The 6,000-nt window shown below is 41.7% G+C and overlaps 1 protein-coding gene across 1 annotated transcript in view; it reads right to left on the bottom strand.

Annotated features, from left to right (window-relative positions):
- Positions 1-75: 75 nt before the first annotated feature.
- Positions 76-6,000, bottom strand: part of Cdc7 (cell division cycle 7) — a 127,453-nt gene continuing 121,528 nt past the window's right edge. Inside the window, exon 13 of the mRNA XM_087213103.1 lies at positions 76-334. The gene's annotated coding sequence lies outside the window, so the exon portion shown is untranslated. The remainder of the gene's footprint in view (positions 335-6,000) is intronic.

Genomic DNA, 6,000 nt, shown 5'->3' with positions numbered 1-6,000 from the left:
AATCACAAGTAACCTCAATGTCCATCTACAGGAGAATGAAGAGATAACTTGCGGTGCAGCCACACAGTGGAATGCACTACAGTATTAAAAAATGGGCTAATATCATAGAGAAGTACTCATGTTATGTTTGCCAAGTAAAATAGGCAGGTTGGGCTGAGCACAGTAGTACACTACTGTAGTTTCAGTTGCTTAGGAGGCTGAGACAGAAGGGTTGCAAGTTTGAGGCCATCCAGGGCAACTTAGCCAGACTTTATTTTTTTAAAAATAAAATACATACATACATAAATACATACACGGCTAGGAATGTAGCTCCATACTCCCTGGGTTTAATCTCCTGTATCAAAAAACAAACAAACAAAAAAATAAAATAAAAAACCAAGTGGGGTGTAAAATTTTACCACAATTTGAATCCCTGTCTCAACAAAAGCAACAAAAATCAATATTTATATATACACGTAGAAAAATACTGAGTTGATAAATACCAATATTCACGTAGTTATCTTTCTATATTTTTCTAGTGGTTGTACATTAATTTTTAATTTAAAAAGTGCTACTGTTTTTTGAAAAGTATGATTATTATTTTGTAAATTAATGGAATAAGCCCTTGAACCTTCCACCAACATATGAAAACTGTGCATTGCAATCAAGTGCTGGTGATGTGTGCTGGACTCACGGATTCCAGTCCAAGGATTGGCAGGAGCATGTCCGTAACCTGCCCCTTTCACATCCCTGAGCTTATTAGTCCCCTAATCAACGCAGAAAGTAAAATAACACATTGTTCAGCAGAATAGCACAAACAACATTCTTAACCCACATCATGCTGAATCCTAGCCTGTAGGATTTGTTCCTCTGCTTTTCTACTCAGTTTGCCTGAAGCACATTCAGGGACAAGCAGGCCCCACTAGCTTCTGGCCTTCATGGTTAAATTACATCACCTACTGGTGGCCCACATTCCTATTCTTAGAGCCAGAGGGTACTGAATATCTTTACCCTAACACCCTAAGCAAATGAATCCTAAGGACAGGCTGGAAGGGTGAAAGAATTTAAAAGTCACAAGCACATAGCTTGAAGGGTGTGGGAAAAGTTGGATGATGAGTTGCCTGATTTGGGTCAGTGGCAGGGGAGGTAGTCACTGTCAGGTAAAGGAGCTGAAAACCAAGACCAAACCAGAACCACAACAAGCCTTTATTGTAGGGATGATCTGCAGGGATGTCTCCAAACAAAGGAGAGAAAAGCAATATGGCTGGGACAGGGAGCGCTTCTTATAGGAGCTGGGGTGGGGCTTGTGGAGCTGGGGTGGGGTTGAGTGATGTAGTGGCTAGGGACTGGAGGAACCTGTGACATCACTAGTTGCTAGGAGGAGAGCAAGTATTAGGTTACTCTTTTGGGTGGGGGGGACATGTTGGGAAGAAGAAAATTGTCTTTTGGTGGGAGAAGCCATCTTGGGGTTGGGTTTTAGGTGGGGAGCAGGGCATTATGGGAAAGAGAAGGCCATTTTGGGTGGGGAAAGGAGCCATCTTGGAACTGGGTTTAGGTGGGAAGCAAGGTATTATGGGAAGAAGAAGGCAGCTATTATATATAGCAGCCATCTTAAGGTGAGGGAAATCTATCAGGCATGTGGGTTTTCTGCTGGTTGTATTCATGGGGCCTCAGCCATCTCTCATGTCAGCTAAGAGCCACTCTGTTCCATTGCCCAGATGCTGGCCATAGTAAAAAACAAAAACAAAACTCTTCTTTGCCCTTCCAAAGAGAAAAAGCATGAAGCCCATTTCATCTTGGTTGTCTTGGTCTGTGAGGGGTTGATCTTACTTTAGGATGATGAGTAGGGTTTGGTTTTTGGTGGTCTAGAGGGCATATAGTTAATGCAGGTGCTAAGTAAGTGTAGCAACAGTAATAAAAGAGACTCAGCATGTATTCATCCATTGATTTGTCCACCTAATGCTTTCTGAGAGCTTTCCATGTGCATAGCATGTGTTATAGCATGGAATACAGCAGCTAAGGACTGTGCACTCATGAAGTTGATAATACAGAGTAATGAGAGAGAGGATAACTAGTGAATAACAAATTACAGTGAGTGTTTTAATGAAAATATAACAGCATAATGTGATAGAAAGTACCTAAGGTTAGGGGTGCTTGGCTTCTGCACAATGTCCATCAGGGGCTCATAAAGGGAAAGAAAATATTTCTCAGCAAAATATGAGGGGCCTCTCTCTGCCTAGGGGATTGAAACTCAAATTACACTGCTCTTTGTGTGTGTGTGTGTGTGTGTGTGTATGTATGTATGTACTGGAGCGCTCACCATTAGCCAAAGTTATATCTTCTCCTGAGATTTTAAGATATGTGTCTGACTCTGTTCAGAATGCTATGATAAAATACCTTACACTGGGTCATATATAAACAACAGAATTTTATTTCTCACACTTCTGGAGTCTGGGAAGTCCAAGATCAAGGCACTGGTAGATTCAGTTCTGATGAGGACTCATGCCTTTTAGTTGGTACCTTCCATGTTTCCTTATCTGCTGAAAGGGGGTGAGGGAACTTCTGTGAGCCTCTTCATATAAAGACACAAATCCCATTTCTGAGGATGGAACCTTCATGACTTCATCACTTTCAAAAGGCTTCACATCCTAAAACTACTATTGCAGTGGGTGTTGACATATGAATTTTGGAGGGACACTGACATTCAGACCATAACAACATGCTTGGATTTGTCTCTCCGAATGGTAAAGAAGTCCTTCAGGGCAGATTTACACATGGGCCTTTCAGAGAATAGAAGGAACTCAAAGGGACATTGAAGTCCTAGATAGAGAATGAAGATCTGGCTTGATATTTTCTACACCCTTTTCTTCCACCTCAGATCCCAGCTTGATGAGCTCATGTTTGAGCTTTCCAGAGAAAGGAACTGCAGGCAAAGCAGGAGAAACTTCTGTTGCTGAGGAAATCTCAGAGGCATAGCACTGTACACAATCTAATTGTCCATGGCCATGTGGGTATATTTGCAGTACAATAAACAATCATGCTAACTATTATCATAACTATTTTAATGATGAAGTATGGAGCAGAATTAGAAAGGGACATTGTGCTCAATCTTAGCTTCAGTGCTGAGGTTCCTGTGTATCCAGGGAAATGTCAGCATCTGCCAGTCTTGCTTATCTGTGCAGTTAGCAGCCTTCTCATGGGGGAGCCACTCTAAGTAAGGAGGGCAATAGGGACTGGGTTGGTGGCCTTAGCAGAAGGTGGGAAGTTGGAGAGAGGATGATTCAGATGCAAATAGGGCAGCTTGAGAGGACTCTTGGGCTTCTTGAGATGTTTGTGGGACTCTCAGACTTGAAAGTGAGCCTGCAGGTCATATACAGGCATGAGAATTCTAGATTTGGGTTCAAGATTAAGTTCTGACACTTACAGCCTATCTGTTATAGAATAAGTTACTTGACCTCGCTAATCGACTATATTCTCATTTGTGAAGTAGATGCAATAATACTACTCATATGGTTATTTTGAGGACTAAAAGACATAATAATGTGTATAAGGCAAATTATTAGTTTAGTATCTGGCATGCAGTAAGTGCTCAGTAACTAGCAGGCCGAGGCTGAGGCATGGGAACCCATTCTTTCTGATAGGCCCACCTGGCCTGGGAATCAGGTTAACATAATTTGCTGTTTTGCTTTCCCCAGGAATGACCGATTCACTAGAGGGGACTCTTGGTCCTCATGCTTTCCAGGTCACAGAGGGTGGAAGACTATTCAGGGATGTGGTCTGAGGAGGGAGGTAGGAGAGGTAGAGAGTAGGGTATTCAACCTGTGCATTTGCACAGGAGCCTGTGCTCAGAAGGGTCCTATACTTAGTTTTAGCTCTGCAGTTTGCATCTTGCAATTCTTAATCATTTTATCATTGAACTTGTGTTTTGTAAGTGAAGTCTGTGGGGCCATATAAGTGAAGTCTATGATCCAAAGGACAATCCAGCCTGCATATGAGTAGAGGAACCACATGTCATGTGTGTATTCTTGCTGGCCATTTGCATGCAGCATTTCTGATGCCCCATGACCACAGAATTTGGTGTGCTGGCAATGTGTGGGAGTGCAGCCAGACTCACTGTGAGTAGAAGATGAGGGTGCTTCATTCGTAGCTAAGTGAGCTAGTTCCTGCAATGCCAATCGGCCATGCTTCCCATAGAACTTGCTTTGAATACAGAGGGAAGGTAATTATTCCCCCACCACCATGGTTCTGAGGATTGAACTCGGGGCCTTCACACTGAGCTACATCCCCAGCCCTTTTTAATTTTAATTTTGAGACAGGATCTTGTTAAATTGCCCAGATTGGGCTTGAACCTGTAATCCTCCTGCCTCAGGCTCCCAGAGTGCTGGGATTACATGCATGTGCCACCATGCCTGGTGTAACTGCATTCTGAGAAACAAAAATGACCAAGAAAGCCTATCTTTCTTATTTCCCTATATTAGACAGCCACTTTCACTGAAAAATGATGTAGAAGTAAAGAAAATGATAGTTCAAATCATAGCTTTTGTCTTTCAGTCCTTCCTTATTAATTGTAAGACAAAGGTAGAGAGTATCTAGAGAACATGTGCAAAGCAGGAGGTGAACTAAAAACAATCGCATTAATTTTGTGCAGTCTCTCCACTGTTCTGGTGAGCATGAAATATACAAGCATACACAAGCTATGAAATACAAACTTTATAACTGCAGTGATTCTACATGTAAGTTAAATGCTCTTATATTTGCATTTAAAGTACATTTTATACACTATGGAGATAAATGTTAAAAATTCATGCTAATAATTTAAAATGTTAATTTTTCTTTACTGAGAACAGCAAATAAATAGCAAATAAAAATATCATGACAAATACTGTAGATAGACCATGAAAAATGCATGAAATGAAAAAGCCTTGGGAGGGGGATTTAGCTCAGTGGTTCCACCGCCTGCCTCGATACCAAAAAAAAAAGAAAGAAAAGAGAAAGGCTTTATTTTAGTACTTTTAAAGGCACTTTTTATCTGCTTTTTGAATAGGGGGATTTATATTTTCATTTGCACTGGGCAGACAAATTATGTAGCTGATCCTGGTAAGGAGTAATGTAGATGTAATTTTTAAAATGTTTTCTCTGTCACCATTTTTAGGTAGTTGGGAGCAATTCTACATAATTTTGGGGAAAAATCATTTCACAATTGAAATTATGATTAGGGCTAGTTTTCCTGCCTACAGGCCAACTATGGCATGTTGAGACTTAACTCCGTTTCCCCTCCAGTCACAGCTAAGGCCTCAATGGTCCCATGAAGCTGTGATGCTACAGGGGAAGATAATACCAGTTGAAGACATCCTGGGGATGGACAAATTCCTAATCAACATAAGTTCCTCATGACCTAGGATCTTCATCTGCATAACTTCCACATTGTTCATGGGTTATCACCTCCCCCCCCAGTCATTTGTTACTCCTGTTGTATCAAATAAAGGTGTGGCAAGCTTGGGGTCTTTCATCTTTGCTGCTGTGTAGAGCAGCATTGATCAGGCCCAAAGTTCAGCTTCTTCTCTAAGTCTCATTTCTGTCTATAAATTAATTCACCTTGTGGTATCGTGGCTCACAGGAGACTAGGACTCACTGCAGGAGTTCTAGTAACATCCCTTTTCCCTGTTCCCTACATTAGATCCCAGGGAAACTTGGGACCTTTCCTCACCTCTCCTTCCTGAGGAAGAGACAGACATCTGGGTCACTATCTGAGCAAAGTTGGATAGTGCTGTGTTTGTCACAGGGACCCTGAATGGGCAATTTTGTTTTAAACCTGAGGGCCCTCTACCACTAAACTACAACTCCAGCCACTTGTTTGTTTGTTTGTTTGTTTGGAGACAGAGCCTTGCTAAATTGCCCAGGCTGAGCTCAAACTTGGGATCCTACTACTTCAGGCTCCTGAGAAGCTGGGATGAAGGTGTGCATCCATGCCTGGCTCTCCTCCCTTCTTTGATTCATCTTTCTTTTTATCAAGAATGAGAA

This window comes from Heterocephalus glaber, unplaced genomic scaffold (assembly GCF_053883595.1).
Source record: "Heterocephalus glaber isolate CG9 unplaced genomic scaffold, H.glaber_assembly_v1.0 deba00001442, whole genome shotgun sequence".
Lineage (NCBI taxonomy): Eukaryota > Metazoa > Chordata > Mammalia > Rodentia > Bathyergidae > Heterocephalus > Heterocephalus glaber.
The sequence above is the reverse complement of the archived record's forward strand: the minus strand, read 5'-3'. Positions and strand labels throughout refer to the sequence as shown.